The sequence below is a fragment of the Panthera leo genome, chromosome B1 (genome assembly GCF_018350215.1).
Source record: "Panthera leo isolate Ple1 chromosome B1, P.leo_Ple1_pat1.1, whole genome shotgun sequence".
Lineage (NCBI taxonomy): Eukaryota > Metazoa > Chordata > Mammalia > Carnivora > Felidae > Panthera > Panthera leo.
Window position 1 is genome coordinate 42,998,130 of NC_056682.1, and position 17,717 is coordinate 43,015,846.

At 34.1% G+C, this 17,717-nt stretch overlaps 1 protein-coding gene across 6 annotated transcripts in view; it reads right to left on the reverse strand.

Moving 5' to 3' along the window:
* ADAM2 (ADAM metallopeptidase domain 2) overlaps positions 1-17,717 on the reverse strand; it is a 131,506-nt gene that overhangs the window by 66,995 nt on the left and 46,794 nt on the right. The gene's annotated exons all lie outside the window — the stretch shown is intronic.

Consider the following 17,717-nt stretch of genomic DNA (forward strand, 5'->3'; position numbering starts at 1 on the left):
CTCTAAAGAGGGGAACAGGCTGAGAAAAGAGCAAGGTATTTATTACCATCATTGCCAGGGTGCCTATAACTGTCTGGATCCTTCGGTGGAGACATCTACCTTCTGTCTGTGACCCTGGTAAAATGGCATTGCCCTTTCCTTCAAGTCTGGGTGACAGTTAAATTTTCGTGTTACTAGCCCTAAGTTCCTACCCCTTGTATACACATTGACAGATGTTCCTTTTAACAAATTACCACAGATGAATGTACTATCCATGTTCAGAGATAAAAAGGGAGGTGGAGAGATAATGGAGAAGAAATGGAAGGATTTTGCTAAATCTCAAGAATTTAAATAATAAGATTTATAAAAAATAACAGTACATTATATTATTACTGTAAATTTTCTTGTTTTATAAGATTTTCTTGTTTTTCTTGTTTTGGGGATATTGTAGAAAAGGGTCTAGCAATTATTCAATCAATGTATCTTTACAACTGTTTCTTATTCTGTATCTGTCCTGTTCCCTGTTATCTTTCATAGCTTGGTAAGATGAAAAAAATGATTTCCACAAATTTCACTTTAGTCATGTGTGTGAAAGCAGTCTCTTCTCCCCTCCCCATGCAACTGTTACTCTATTCTCTTTTTAATACATGTATTTTCCCCATCTCTATCTGCATATATTTTAACCTTTCCTTTCATTGTGTGATAGGATCAGATACATGGTTTAATTTTTGAGATGACCTTTCTTTACACTCCTGTTATGACAGTCTCACATTGGACTTCAAGTAGTCAGCTCAGGCTGACTATTACAAAATACCACAGATGTAGGTGACTTAATAACAAATTTATTTTCTTGTAGGTCTGAAGATTAGAAGTCCAAGATCAAAATACCAGCAGGATTAGTTCCTGGTGAGGTTTCTTCCATGGCTGCCTTTTTGCATGTCTTTTCCTCTGTGTATGTACAGAGATCGGTATCTCTGGTGTCACTTCCTCTTTTTATAAGAACACTATCTAATTAGGGATTCACACTTATGATCTCCTTTAATCTTAAATTATCTCCATAAATGTTAGCTCTCCCGATATAGTCACATGGGGTTAGGGCTCCAACATATGAACTTTAGGGGGTCACAATTTAGTCCATAACAGACCAGTCTGAAAAATTTGAAAAATGTATGGAAGGGAGTGTGAGAATTTCCTACAGAATATTGTTATGATTACTTCTGTTTTGAAAATAAAGTAATAGAAGGAAAATTACATTTAACATTGGAGTCTTAAAAAATATTTTAGGAAAAAAATTACAACTACGCAGACGAGTTTCTTTTTGCAAATAATACCTGCCTAGGGCAATTGTAAAATAATATTAACAGTAGCTGACATTTATTAAGGCTTCTTATGTGCCAATCACTAGACTGAAAAAAATTTGCAGGCAAGTAGATATTGAGACTTTCTTTATTGCGAAATATGTGATTAGTTTCTATAAATGTGCCTGCTACTTATGCTTTTGTAAAATCTTCTAGTTTCTAACTTTAGGAATCAAGATTCTATATATGTCTTTTAGATAAAGCTGACTAATATTGTTCAAATCTTCTAAATTTTGCTCTGAAAAATTACTTATTCAAATACAATGTATTTGAGCTAATAGCTCTTTCAGTGTTTGCTTTGTATATTTTATAAGTAGTTAGGTACATATGATTTCAGGTTTATTATATAAGGTTAGTAAAATTTTATTTCATCCTAAATAATGAATCCCTTAAAATTCATATCTATTTCACTTGGAGAATATTTTGATGCTTCATATTAATACTCATACATTAATTTTTGGCATGACATTCTGTACTTTGTACTTTTTAGGGTTAAATTTTCTGGCACATATGGGTTTGAAACATAAAAGAGAAAACGATATGATCATTTTTATTTTTAATACTTGAAACTAAAATATTTTTAATCTCTTTTGGTTATTGCCTTTTCAAAATTAATAACATTTTATTTTGTGTAATGGTTTCATGCTGAGTGTACAAATCTTAGGTGCCTTGATGAAGTTATATGTACATATACACATATGTATATACAGAATATTTATTGGGGCGCCTGGGTGGCTCAGTCGGTTGAGCGTGTCTGACTTCAGCTCAGGTGATGATTTCACAGTTGGTGAGTTCAAGCCACACATTGGGCTCTGTGCTGACAGCTCCAGGCCTGGAGCCTGCTTCAGATTCTGTGTCTTGTCTCTTTGTCCCTCCCCCATTTGTGCTCTGTCTCTGTCTCTCAAAAATAAATAAATGTGATAAAAAAATTAGAATATTTATTTGTATATATATATATATATATACATATTCATATATAGTTTTTATACATATTATATGTACATATGCATATGTATGCATATTTATGAAGTATGCATGTGTCACATACCTGCATAATTATTATCCTGTACAAGGTACAGAATGTTTTTATTACTCAGGAAGTTTTCCCCAGCAAGCTTCCAGGCATTACCTCCCTACCAAATGTAACTTCTATTCTGACTTTTAATACTTTGGCTTACCTTTAGCTACACTTTAGCTTCACAAAAATGGCATCATGAAGTAAATGTTCTTTTGCTCAACCTAGTTTTTGAGATCCATCAATATGGAGTACAACAGTAGTTCTTTTTATTGCTTACATTACTACACATGTCTATCCATTTCACAGATAAGATGACTCAGTATTGTTAAAATGTCAATTTCCCTCAAATTGACCTAGGGATTTAAATCAAAAACTAATAGAAATCCAAGAATTTTTTGTTGAAATTGACAAGCTGATTTTAAAACAGAAATGCAGAGAACTTAAGATACCTAAATTAGTCTGAAGAAGGAGTTGTAGGGTTCATACAACCATTGCTGATTATATGTTATAAAACTATAGTTATTAAGACGATATGGTATTGGTGGAAAAATAGACAAACGATCATTTTTAAAAATCCAGAAAGAGAGTAGAAATATGATGATCTGATTTTTATAACAAAGGTACCACTCTAATTCCGTAAGAAAAATACCTGTTTAATAAGTTCCATGAAGTGATTGCTTATTTACTGTGAATAAATAATCCTGACACCTAACTCACACCAAATTATTTTAATGTTGTTTATATGGATCTATAGTTGAAAATTAACAACATGTTTTAATTAAAAAATATAAATTATTAGCTTCAAGACCTTAGAGTGGACAAAACTTTCTTGAAGGTGTTCTTTTTTCTATCTAGTGTGCTGAAAGTTTTATCTCTTTTTTTGTCATAAATGAGTTCGAACTTTACCAAATGTTTTCTCTGCATCTATTATTTCTTTTAGAATGGTAGATTATGATTGATTTTCAAATGTAAAATTAACTTGCATTCCTGGAATAATTCCTACTTGACTCATGTTGTGTTATTCTTCTGATACATTGCAGAATTCTCTTTGTTAACATAGCGTTGGCATAAATGTCAATTCCTACAACAAGCTAAGAAACAGCCCTTCCTTTTATATTCTCTACAAGAATTTGTTGTACATTGGTACTAAAACCTTTGGAGACATCACATCCTCAAGGAGACAATCTGATCCTGGAGTTTCTGGTGTTGGCTGACTTTTTAGTATTATTTAAGATTCAATTACTCCAAGGGGCCCTGGATGGCTCAGGGGTAAGCGTCCAACTTCCATGCAGGTCCTGATCTCACAGTTGGGGAGTTGGAGCACCACATTGCTTTGGATCCTCTGCCTCTTTCTCTACCCTTCTCCTGCTTGCACGAGTGCATACACAAGCTCTCTCTCTCTCTCAAAAATAAATAAATATTTTTAAAAGATTCAATTATTCCAATAGGTCAATGGCTATCCAGGTTTTCTTTCCTATTCATGTGATAGATTTTATTATTCATGACATTTATCAATTTCATCTAAATTTACTGCCATACATTAGTTGAGGATATGCTTTGTTTTGTTTTTAATATGTGTAGGATCTGTGGTTATGGTGTCCCTTTTTCTCAACAAATGTTTTGATAACTTACTTGCTCTTTATTGAGGTAGGATACAGTTTTGTTTGGGACTTATAAATTTCATTTATCATCTCAAACAGATGACTTTGTGCTTTGGTGATTTTCCCCATGATATACATGTTTTGTATTTTTCACTGGTAGAAATATTTTTTTTTTTACTTCCTTGGTTCTAGGGTCTTTTACTTTAACTTGCAACTACATGTTTTTTGAAATTGGACTTAGATTATCTATATTTAAATTTATTTTAATGTGTATGATTAAAGCTACAGAGTTCTCAGTTCTGTTTTTTTCTGGCATCCCAGGAATTTAGGTATGCTGTATTTTTAGTATCATTTAGTTCAAAATGAGTTCTGATTTCTTATGTTTTATTTACAAATGTTTAGAGATTTTTAAGTGACTTTTCTATTATTTAGTTCTAATTTAAATCCACAATGGTCATAAAATATTCTCTATAGAGAGCAACATGCAGAATAATGAAACTAGATCACTTTCTTACACCATACACAAAAATAAACTCAAAATGGTTGAGAGACCTAAGTGTGAGACAGGAAACTATCAAAACCCTAGAGGAGAAAACAGGCAACAATCTGTTTGACCTCAGCCACAGCAATTTCTTGCTCAACAAGACTCCAAAGGCAAGGGAATTAAAAGTAAAATGAACTATTGGGATCTCATTATGATAAAAATCTTCTGCACTGCAAAGGAAACAATCAACAAAACTAAAAGACAACTGACAGAATGGGAAGAGATTTTTGTAAATGACATAACAGATAAAGGGTTAATATCCAAAATCTATAAAGAACTTACCAAACTCAACACCCAAAACACAAATAATTCAGTGAAGAAATGGGCAGAAGACATAAATAGACACTTTTCCAAAGAAGACATCCAGATGGCCAACAGACACATGAAAAGATGCTCAATGTCACTCATCATCAGAGAAATATAAATCAAAACCACACTGAGATACCACCTCACACCAGGCAGAGTGGTTAAAATGAACAACTCAGGAAACTACAGGTGCTGGTGCAGATGTGGAGAAAGAGGAACCCTCTTTCACTGTTGGTGGGAATGCAAACAGATGCAGCCGCTCTGGAAAACAGTTTGGAGGTTCCTCAAAAAATTAAAAATAGAACTACTTTACAACCCAGAAATAGCACTACTAGGAATTTATCCAAAGGATACAGGAGTGCTGACTCATAGGGACACATGTTCCCCAATGTATATAGTGGCGCTTTCAACAATAGCCAAATTATGGGAAGAGCCTAAATGTCCATCACCTTATGAATAATAAAGAAGATGTGGTTTATGTATACAATGGAATACTACTTGGCAATGAGAAAGAATGAAATCCTGCCATTTGCAGCAACGTGGATGGAACTGGAGGGTATGATGCTAAGTGAAATAAGCCAGGAAGAGAAAGAGATATATTTTTTCCTTCATATGTGGAACTTGAGAAATCCATGGGATAAGGGAAGGGGAAGAAAATAGTTACAAACAGAGAGGGAGGGAGGCAAACCATAAGAGACTCTTAAATGCAGAGAACAAACTGAGGGTTGATGGGGGTTGCGGGGAAGAGGGGAAAATGGGTGATGGTCATTGAGGAGGGCACTTGTTGGGATGAGAACTGAGTGTTGTACGTAAGCAATGAATCACGGGAATCTACCCGAAAACCAAGAGCACACTGCACACACTGTATGTTAGTCATTTGACAACAAATTATATTTAAAAAATAAAGACAATTATCTCAGAAAAAGAAAGAAAATATTCTCTGTAAGATTTCAATCATCTTATATTGATACTACTTTATTTATCACTATATTATTTATTTTGGTAAATAATAAAAAGCAAGGGAACAGAAGAAATCTTTTGTAGGTGATGGGTATGTTTATTCCCTTGTTTGTGGTGATGGTATATATTTATGCATATGTTAAACTCATCAAAGTGTATACATTAAACATGTATAAATTTTTGTATTAAATATACTTTGATGGAGTTATAAAGTAATATTCTGCTGCTCTTTGGTATACAACCTTTAAATACATTTCAATAAAATGAAAAATAGGGCACTGCTGAGTTAGATTTTTCTTCATTCTCAAGTACTATTATGGATGTCTTTTTTTATTTTATTCTGTCACATTTGCTTTATATATATTGAAGCAACGTAATTAGGTGCATACAACATTATAATTGCTCTTTCTCTCAATTCCTGTGATCATCATTTAATATTCCTCTTTATTGCTCATAACACATCCTGTTTTAAAGTCTACTGCTATGGATTGAATTGTGTCTGCTGCAAAATCCTATGTTGAAGCCCTAGTCTCCAGTGTGACCAATATGATTGTATTTGAAGACAGGGTATTCAGGAAATAATTAAGGTTAAATATGGGCATCTGATAAAACTGTGGCCTTAAAAAAGAAGATCTCTCTCTTTCTATTTCTTTCCCTACTCCTCCCCACCAAGTGAGGACACAAGAGAAGGTGGATGCCTGAAAGCAAGAAAGAGAGCTCTCACCAGAATCTGACTATGCTGGCACTCTCATCTCAGACTTCCAGCCTCCAGAATTATAAGAAAATAAATGTTGTTTAATCTATGTTATTTAGCTATGGCAGCCCAACCTGATTAAGACGTCTACTTTATTTGCTATTAATATACCCAAGATAAATTGTTTTTGTTTAGTATTTACATTGTATAAATTTTCATTGTTTAAATTTCAATGTACAGATTCCATTACCAGAAAGATGGAGTAAACAAAAGCCAGTCTATCTCTCCCACTTGAAATCAACTATTCAACCTGGACAGAATAGAGAGAAAGTATTTGACAAGCCTGAAAGTATCAGCATTCAAAAGGGAAGAACAAACACCCAAAGTACCAGTTAGTTGGTCTCTCCTGGCCTAAAAGCAAAATAGTCTGAATTTGGAAGTGAGCACTGTAGTGCAGACAGAGAACCAGGAGAAATTCTGTAGTTCTGAATTGAAGAGTGGGAAAAGAAACTCTTAAATCTCAGGGAAAAGTGAAAATGTCCTGTTTCTTTTTCCTATTCCTTCTGTTCTTTCATTCCCCATCCATCAGATGATTCTTCAGTGACTGTAGCAGCACCAAAGTGGCCAAAAGGGGGAAATTACAAAGACAAAATTCTGAAAGAGGAGCACTTTTCCCTTCCTCTGGTGAAGCTGTGGGTTCAAGAGTTTGAAACCAAATAAGGTAGTTTTATTTTCTCATACTCTGTTCTCCACTGCCTTGGCCTCCTCTGCTTGAATTAAAAAGAGCAGCCACAAGTAAGTGAAATGTACCAGGGAGATAACAGAAGGGTGTGAATTTAGCAAATCAGTCCCACAAAGCTATATTATATCTATCTATCATCTATCTATCTATCATCTATCATCATCATCATCTCTATGATGCATGTATCTTTTAATGTTTAAGTATATATATATTTTATGTTTATGTAGGAGCCATTGAATTAATTTGGGCTCTCCAGAGAAATAGTACCAATAGCAGAGAGAGAGAGAGAGAGAAAGTCAGAGAGAAAGAGATGTATTATAAGGAATTGGCTCATGCAATTATGGAAGCTGGTGAGTCCAAAACCTTCAGAGTGGGTCAGCAGCCTGAGGACCCAGGAGAGCCAATGATGCAGTTCCAGCTTGAGGGCCAACAGGCTGAACACCATGGTGCAGATGATATCTGAAGGCAGTCTGCTAAAGAATTCCTTCTTGCTTGAGAAGGATGATCTTTTTGTTCTATTCAGGCCTTCAATTGATTGGATGAGGCCCCCTCACATTATGGAGGACAATGTGTTTTACTCAAATTTTACCAATTTAAATATTAATTTCATCAAAACTTTCCAACCTTACATATAAAATTAACTATCACTCTAACTTTACAAGTTCAGGTTCAAAGTAATACTCTTCTACACTTCTACCTCACTTATGCTTCTTAGTCCCTGTTCCTCTACCCAGTTTTTTAAGACAAATCTGAGGAATAATCATTTATACTTCTATCATACATACTATGTATTCAATAAGTTGGTATGTCCTTTATGTTCTATTTTCATAATATATAATGGACAAAATCTACTCACACATCCAAGTAGAAAACACCAGTTTATATCATTCACCTGCAACTGTCTCTAACTGGTCTCCTTGCTTTGGATCCTTATTGCTCAACAATTAGTCTCCCATAAGAAAAATACTTCCGGTTGGCTTAAAAACTTCCAGTGCTTTTTCATTGCAAAGAGAATGAAATCCAAAATCATTTACCAAGATCTGTAAGACCCTATATAACTAGAAGCTTTCTGACTTCAATAAAATTACTATTTTTATGGCCATTTTATTCATGACATTCATTTCCATTTGAAAGCCTTTGAATTTAATGATCTTTCTGGTGGGCTCTGTTAGACTTTGCCATAACTGCCTTTGCCTCATCATGCATGCTTCCTCTCAAATATTTTCTCCTCAAAGTTTTTCTCTGATTGATCACCTTAGCTAAAATAGCCCACTCCACATCCCATCAAATTTTACTATATTATCCTCATCTGTGTTCTTACTAGTAAATGCCATTAACTGAAATAATATTATGACAGTACCTTCAGTTAAATGATGTAAATAGATTTTCTAAGATTAAATGATCCTTCATTCTTTGGACAAAATCACCTTGGGCATGGTCTATTATCTTTATAAACTGCTAGGTTCAGTTGGTTAGGATTTTTGATTTATGGTTTTGCTTCTCTTCTATGTTTGTGGATAAATTATTCTCTAATTTCCTTTTGTGTTCCATCTTCTTTTGGTATTATGGTAATTCTGATTTCCAAGTCTGTAGAGTATTTTCTCTTTTGTCTATTTTCTATAAGCATATAAGACTGAAATAATCAGTTCCCTTAACATTGCATAGAATGCCTAAAAGCATTGTTTATTTTCCTTATGTGATTTTTTAAATAATAAATTAATTCCTTTAATAATTTGGTGTTTTTCTGAATTTCTAATTCTTCTTGTGCAACTTTTAGTAAATTATGGACTTCCATTAACAATGTAGTATTTGTCTACATTTTAAATTTTGTTTGTCATAACTCTTTCTATTATCTTCTTAATGTTATCTACATCTGTAGTATTTCCTCTTTATTTTTATAATTTTATTAATGAATTTCTACTCTATTTTATAAAAAATAGTTTTGCCAGAAATATAATTGTTTTTAGTTTTTTAAGGCCTTATGTTTTTTGAAATATTTCTATCCTACCTATATATAGTCTGTCTTGCATAGATTTCTGCTTTTATGTTCACTATTTCCTGGCTTCCATATGTTTTAATGTTATTTTGTTTCTATCTTTTCACATATTTTAGATTGGATAATTAGTTCACTGATTTTCAGCTTTATTTTCTGCAAGGTTCATTAGGTACTAATTTCCCTTAACTACTCTGATGTTACTCCCCCTTTCCTTTAGCATTAATTACCTTAGTAATGTCTTTACATATTATCAATTTCCCATCATATTCTCTTAAACAATGCTTTTGATTGATTGGTTAATTGATTTTTAGATGTTTGTTTATTTATTTTGAAGTGGAGGAAGGGATAGGGACAGGGAGAGAGAGAGGGAAAGAGAGAATTCCAAGGAGCTCCATGATGTCAGCACAGAGCCTGACACAGGACTGGATCCCATCAACCAGGAGACCACGACCTGAGACAAAATCAAGAGTCAGACATTTATCTGACTGAGGCACCCAGGTGCCCCAACAATGCTTTTGATTTAAATGTTCTTATGAAGATGTGATTTTAATTTTATTACTCTTTTTTTTATTGTATGACTGAAATTGCCTTGACAACTTGTCAAAAATCATTTGATTATATATATGCTTGGGTCTATTTTTAGATTTCCTATTTTGTTACATTGATCCATTTATTTACACTTCAATATCTTAATTACTGTAGTTTTCAGAAATTTTTATCTGCTGCTTTTCCTCAATTTCAAAACATTTTTTATCTTTTTAAAATATATTTATATACAAAATTTTTGTATCAGGTTGTCAATTTTTACGAAAAAAAAATAAAGCCTGCTGAGATTTTGATTAGGATTTCATTGACATCTCTATAATATTACACAGGAAAATTTAATTTTATATAAGAAAGACAACATTTCAAAAAAGTAAGAAAAACATCTACATGAGTGTTTCAATAACTAGTAAAAAATTTGTGCTACTAAACTGGGACAGAAAAAAAACTTCAAATAAATTTAAATGGGATTAATTTCTCTTTTAAAAATTAAAGATGAGATATAAAATAAAATACATTTTGAAAAGCTATGAAAATTAGAAATAAAACTGAGCCTCCTTATTACATTGTAAAGTGTCTATAATAATCTAGAGAAAACATAGTACCTAATAGTGAAATATTGAAAGTTTTTTTCCTAAAATCAAGAATGATACAAGAATGTCTACTATAAGTTCAACTAACATTGTTCTACTATTTCTACTGAATATTATTAAGATCTTCATGAATTCAACAGGAAAATAAATTGAATACATATGTATTAGAGAGGAAAAAAGAACGAAATTGTTCTTATTCACATATGACAAAAAATTTTATATTTGAATGAATTTTTTTAGATACTAATTATGTCTATTTAAAGTACTTTTATGTATTTTAAGAATACACTTTTTTTTTTTCAATGTGATTTTTCCCACTATGGAACTTCTTTTTTATTATATGAGTTTCTTTTTTTGGAAACAAAGCCATTTTTCTTTGTATTTAATATTTTTATATCATTGTCAGTGTGCATTTTTTATCTATTCTATTTTGACTTTTTATTTCCTTTCATCTGACAACCCAGTTTTCTCCCCTACTGCCAGATGATCCAGCATAAAGGATCATGGGGAGACTCCAGAAGGAATATCTTGGCATAAGGATTTTGTTGATCTGATAGTGGCTATAAAGTGGTGAAATTTATTTTCATCTTTCCTTCAAAAGTTTTCTTATGACTTTTTAATTATTATCTACATTACTCTTAATATCTAGATATTGGCACTTCTACTTCAATAATCCACATCTCTTAACTTTTATTTTACCTTTCTTATAATATTTCTGATGTCTTCTGGGAAAGGTTCTGATTCTGACTTAACCTAACATCTTGTGTAATTTATTATAATTATTATATTTTTGTACTTAATATTTCCAACAAACCCTTTTCTATGATACCTTATACCTTTTTTTGAAGTTTCTATAACTACTAATAGTTCTGCTTCAAGTGGTATGTATTGTGTGCTGTGTTTTCTTCTGAGGAAGTTTACTACTCAGGATCTACACGGTCCATAATTGAGGTCAACAGATAATGTGTCTGGTAATATATAATGTATAGCAACCTTGAGACCAAGAACTAGCTTGTGTCAGTACTTGTGAATGAGCAAATTTGTGAGTGACAAGTGGATGAGTCCCAGGAAAAAGAGTTGCAAGACATAAAACATCTTCTTTTAACTATTATTACATGCTTCTATTCATCCAAAAATCACCTGGGTTGTGGTTTCATCTATAAACTTTTAAGAAAGAGCAGCATTGGAGGGATATAGATTTTAGATTTTATTCCACAGCCTAGGAAGATGAGGTATGGAGGGTTAAGGGTGTTTAAACATAAGAAGAGAGAAAGGAGCTAAGATTGCAGAGAAATAGGAGGACCCTAGGCTTGCCCCATCCCTCGAACACAGCTAGATAAATATCAAATCATTCTGAATACCCAAGAAATCAATATGAGGATTGACAGAACAAATTGCACAACTAGAGGGAGAGAAGAGGCCACATCATGGAAGGTATGAAGTGTAGAGATGTGATTTGGAGAAGGAAAGGATCATGGCTGCTATGGAAGAGAGGGGGCCCTGGTCACAGAGGGAGGCAAGACACAGAAAAGAGCACACAGAGGAACACACAAGGAAAATATTTTCCCAAATATATTAACTGGGAAAACAAGAAGGGCTGATTTTCATGAGTTTTTACACCCAGTAGGGCTCAAAGATTGGAATTTTAGAGGTCCAGGATCTGGCTTGTGTGGAGTCCAGTGGGTGCTGCATTGCTACTATGGAGAAGAACAGATAGCTCAGTAGTAGATGAAACAATCTAAGGATCCCCTGGGATGCACTGGGAGAGACAGTTACTCTTTCTTGGAGTGAATCTGAGAGAGGTGGAATTGCCTCTCCAGGGATGAAAGAGCTGGTGGGCACCATTACCCTTCCCTGCTACTCAACATAGGTACAGAGACACCTACTGAAGGCAGATAATCTGGACACTGATTCTCTGCTGTGCTTTACTCCAAAATCCACCCACTTGTGCTTTGGTGTGACTGCCAGTTTGGAACAAACTTGCATCAGTACCAGCAAAGTGAGATCCTCCACCAGAGGAATAGTGTGAGCCCTGCCATGCCAGGTCCCTAAAGTTGGGAGTTTTAAAACTCAGCCTGCTTGCCTGAAATAAAACACATATGCACTGTACTCCTGGGTGGACAAATGTCCTGAACGCAGTCAGGGTGAAGGCAGGGATCTGAGGAATGCCTGGTACACACAAGGGGAGCTTGTTTGCTCTTCTTGGAGGGTTTCCCAAACAGTAGCAGGCATGAATTCACTTCTCCAGATTGAGGGAAGTGGCTGGTGCCACTTCTTTCCACTGTCCCTCAGCACAAACTAATTTCAATAAGCAACACAGTGCCAAAAGTGACTGCTTAAACTGCTTATACCAAGCCTCACCCCCTGCATTCTGTAGGTGCTGCTTTTCTAGATCAGGTGTGCCTGAGAACCAGAGTAGCTGACCCTTCCCCTAGGAGATTAGCACAAACTCCTAGCACATACCATATATACTGACCTTAGAGCTTGGCAAAGCTTCAGTTCTAGTGTAAATAGCATTAGGTCTCTTTTAACAAGCAGAAAAGAGCACAACTAGTTACAACTCATCACACTCTAGACAAGTTCCAAACACTCTACACTGCAGACAAGGAAAAACTCTGCAGAGGACTGACTTGAGGGAAAGAACAGCCAAAACACAGCAGCAGAGTTGACACAGCATACCAGAGACACACCCTGAAGTGGCAGGTCATGGACAGCAGATGACTTCTTCTTTATAAAGCCATTACTCTCAGGAACAGAAAATATGACAGGATTTCCTAACACACAGAAGACAGAGACCTAGATAAAATCCAAGGTGGAGGAATTCATCCCAAAAGAAAGAACGAGAAAAGGTCATGGCCAGGGATATAATTGAAACAAATAAGTAATGTGTCTGATAAAGAATTTGCAACAACAATCATAAGGATACTAGCTGGGTTTGAGAAAAGACACCAGAGAGTCCCTTACTGCATAGGTAAAAGACCTAAAAAACTAGTCAGACCTAAATAAAAAATGCTATAACTAAAATGTGAAAATGACTTGTAATTACTACAAGGATGGAAGAAGCAAAGGAATGAATAAGTGATATAGAAGATAAAATTTGGAGGGGGGGGGGATGAAGCTGAAAAGAAGAAGGAAAGAAAAATATTGAATCACAACTATTGCCATAGGTTCCTCAATGACTCCATAAAGCATAATAACATTTGCATCATAGGAGCCCAGAAGAAGAGAGGGAAGTGAGGCAGAAGGTTTATTTGAGCAAAGTATAGCTGAAAACTTCCCTAATCCAGGAAAGGAAACAGACATCCAAATCCAGGAGGCACAGAGAACTCCCATCAAAATCAACAAAAGCAGGCCAACACCAAGACATATTGTAGTTAAATTTGCTAAATATAGAGATAAAGAAAAAAAAATCCTAACAGCAGCAAGACAGAAGTCTTTAACTTACAAGGGAACACAAATAAGGTTAGCAGCAGATCACTCCACAAAAATGTGGCAGACAAGAAAGGAATGGCATGATATATTTAATCTGCTGAATGGGAAAAATCTGCACCCAAGAGTATTCTATCCAGCAAGGCTATCATTCAGAACAAAAAGAGAGATAAAGAGTTTCCCACACAAAGACTAAACAGGTGTATGACCACTAAACTTACCCTGCAAAAAATATTAAATGAGACTCTTTGAATGGGAAAGAAAGACCAAGAGCAACAAACACGAGAAAGAAACAGAGAAAATCTCCAGAAACAATTACTTTACTGATAATACAATGGCATTAAATTGATATCTATCAATAATCACTCTGAATATAAATTGATTAAATGGTCTAATCAAAAGACATAAAGTGTCAGAGTGGATAAAAAAACAAGACACATCTATATGCTGCCTACAAGAGACTCATTTTAAACCTAAAGATATTTGCAGATTGAAATTGAGGGAATGGAGAATGGTTTATTATGCTAATGGAATCAAAAGATATCCAGAGTAGCAACATTCAGTAGTTATATCAGACAAAATAGATTTTAAACTGAACCTGTATTGAAAGATGAATAAGGGCATTCTATAATAACAAAGGGGTCTATCCAACAAGATCAATAAATTGTCAATATATATGACCCCAACTTGGAAACTCTAATATATTTAAAACAACTAATAACAAACATAAAGGAACTCATTGATAATAATACAATAGTAGTAGAGTACTCTAACATCCCACTTACATCAATGGACAGATCAAGTGGAAAATCAACACGGAAACAATGGCTTTGAATTACACAATGGACCAGATGTACTTAACAAATATAATCAGAACATTTCATCCTAAACTAGCAGAATACACATTCTTGTCAAATGCACATGGAACATTCTCCAGAATAGATCACATACTAGATCACAATCAGACCTCAACAAGTACAAAAAGATTGACATTGTAGCATGTATATTTTCAGACCACAATTTCATAAAACTTGAAATCAACCACAATAAAAAATTTGGAAAGACCACAAATACATGGAGGTTAAAGAACATCCTACTAAATAATGAATGGGACAACCAGGAAATCAAAGAAGAAATCTAAAAATACATGGAAACAAAAATTAAAAAATTGTGGTCCAAAACTTTTGGAATGCAGTAAAAGCAGTCCTAAGAGGGAAGTATAGAGCAATACAGGTGTACCTCAAGAAACAAGAAGCATCTCAAATACACAACCTAACCTTACACCTAAAAGGGCTAGGTAAAGAACAACAAATAAACCCTAATACTAGCAGAAGAGAAATAATAAAGATTAGAATGAAAATAAATTATATATAAACAAATCAACAACAACAACAACAAAAACCAGGAGAACAAATCAATGAAACCAGGAGTTGGTTCCATGAAAGAATTAATAAAATTGATAACCCCCTAGACATACTTATAAAAAAAGAAAGATAAAGGACTCAAATAAATAAAATCATGAACGAGAGAGATCTTAAACAACACTACAGAAATACAAGCAATTATAAGAGAACATTATGAAAAATTATATGTCAAAAAATTGGGCAATCTGGAAGAAATTGATAAATTCCTAAAAACATATAAACTACCAAAATGGAAACAGGAAGAAGTAGAAAATTTGAACAGATCCATAACCAGCAAAGAATTTGAATCAGTAATAAAAAATTTCCCAACAAACAAATGTCCAGGGCCAAATGGCTTCCCAGGGCAATTCTACCTAACATTTAAAGATGAGTTAATATTAAACTCAAAGTACCCATTCTTCTCAAACTGTTCCAAAAAATACAAACAGAAGGAAAATTTACAAACTCATTCTACAAGGCCAGTAGTATGTTGATCCCAAAACCAAAGACCTCACTAAAAGAGAATTACAGGCCTGTACCCCTGACGAATGGATGCAAAAAGTCTCAACAAAATACTAGCAAATTGAATAGAACAGTACATTAAAAGAATCATTCAAGTGGTATTTATTCCTGGGCTGCAAGTGTTGTTCATATTCACAAATCAATCAACATGATACATCACATTAATAAAAGGATAGGAACCATATGATCCTCTCAATAAATACAGAAAAAGGTAAAAGATTTATACTCTGAAAACTATAGAACACTTATGAAAGAAGTTGAAAGGACACAAAGAAATGGAAAAACATACCATGCTTATGGATTGAGAGAACAACTATTGTTAAAATGTCTATACTACCCAAACCAATCTACACATTTAATGCAATTCCCATCAAAATATCACCAGCATTTCTCACAGAGCTAGAACAAACAATCTTAAAATTTGTATGAAACCACAAAAGACCCTGAATACCAAAAGCCATTTTGAAAAAGAAAAGCAAACCTGGAGACATCACTATTCTGGACTTCCAGATATATTACGAAGCTGTAATTATCAAGGCAGTATGGTATTGGCACGAAACACAAAACAAGAAAAACAACAAAAAACAACAGCAACAACAAAAACAGACATACAGATCAATGGAACAAAATAGGAAACTCAGAAATGGACCCACAACTCTACGGTCAACTCATCGTCAGAGAAGCAAGAAAAATTATTCAATGGAAATAAGTCAGTCTCTTCAACAAATGGTGCTGGGAAAACCGAACAAAACATGCAAAATAACAAAACTAAACCACTTTCTTACATACACAAAAATAAATTCAAAATGGATGAAAGATCTAAATGTGAGACAGGAAACCATCAAAATCCTAGAGTAGAATATAGGCAGCAACCTCTTTGACCTCGGCCATAGACTTCCTACTATGGAGGTCTCTGGAGGCAAGGGAAACAAAGGCAAAAATGAACTATTGGTACTTGATCAAGATAAAAAGCTTCCTCACAGTGAAGGAAACAATCAACAAAACTAAAACACAAACTTTGAAATGGGAGAAGATATTTTCAAACAACATTATCTGATAAAGGGTTAGTACCCAAAACCTATAAACAACTTATCAAATCAACAAAACACTAAACAATCCAGTTAAGAAATGGGTAGAACACATGAGTAGACATTCTTCCAAAGAATACATCCAGATGGCTAACAGACACCTGAAAAGATACCAACATACCGATCATCAGGGAAATACAAATCAAAACCATGATAAGACACCACCTCACATCTGTCAGGAAAAAAAGGAAACACTCTCACACTATTGGTGGGAATGCAAACTGGTGCAGCTACTCTGGAAAACAGTATGGAATTTCTTCAAAAAGTTAAAAATGCAACTACCCTATGATTCCACATAAAACCACAGGTGTTTACCCAAAGGGTACAAAAATACTGATTTGAAGAGGCAAATGCACCCTGATGTTTATAGCAGCATTATCAATAATCGCCAATTATGGAAACTGCCCAAATTGTCCATTGACTGATGACTGGATAAAGAAGATGTGGTATATATACAATGGAATATTACTCAAGCATAAAAAAAGAATATAATCTTGCCACTTGCAACAATTTGGATACAGTTAGAGTATATTAGGCCAAGCGAAATAATTCAGTCAGAGAAAGACAAATACCATATGATTTCATTCATATGTAGAATTTAAGAAATGAAACAAATGAACATGGGGAAAGGCCAACCAAGAAACATACTTAACTATAGAGAACAAATGGAGGGTTGCTGGAGGGGAGGACAGTGGAGGGGGTGGGCTAAATGGGAGACATGGGTGATGGGTATTAAGGAGGGCACTGTTTGTGATGAACAACAGGTATTATATGTAAGTAATGAATCACTAAATTCTACTCCTCAAACTAATATTACACTATATGTTAACTAATTGGAATTTAAGACTTGAAAAATATAAAAATAAAAAATAAACATTAGAGGACAGAACCTCAATTGTTTTTCTTCGACATATCACTCCTACAAATATTGGCTGCTAATT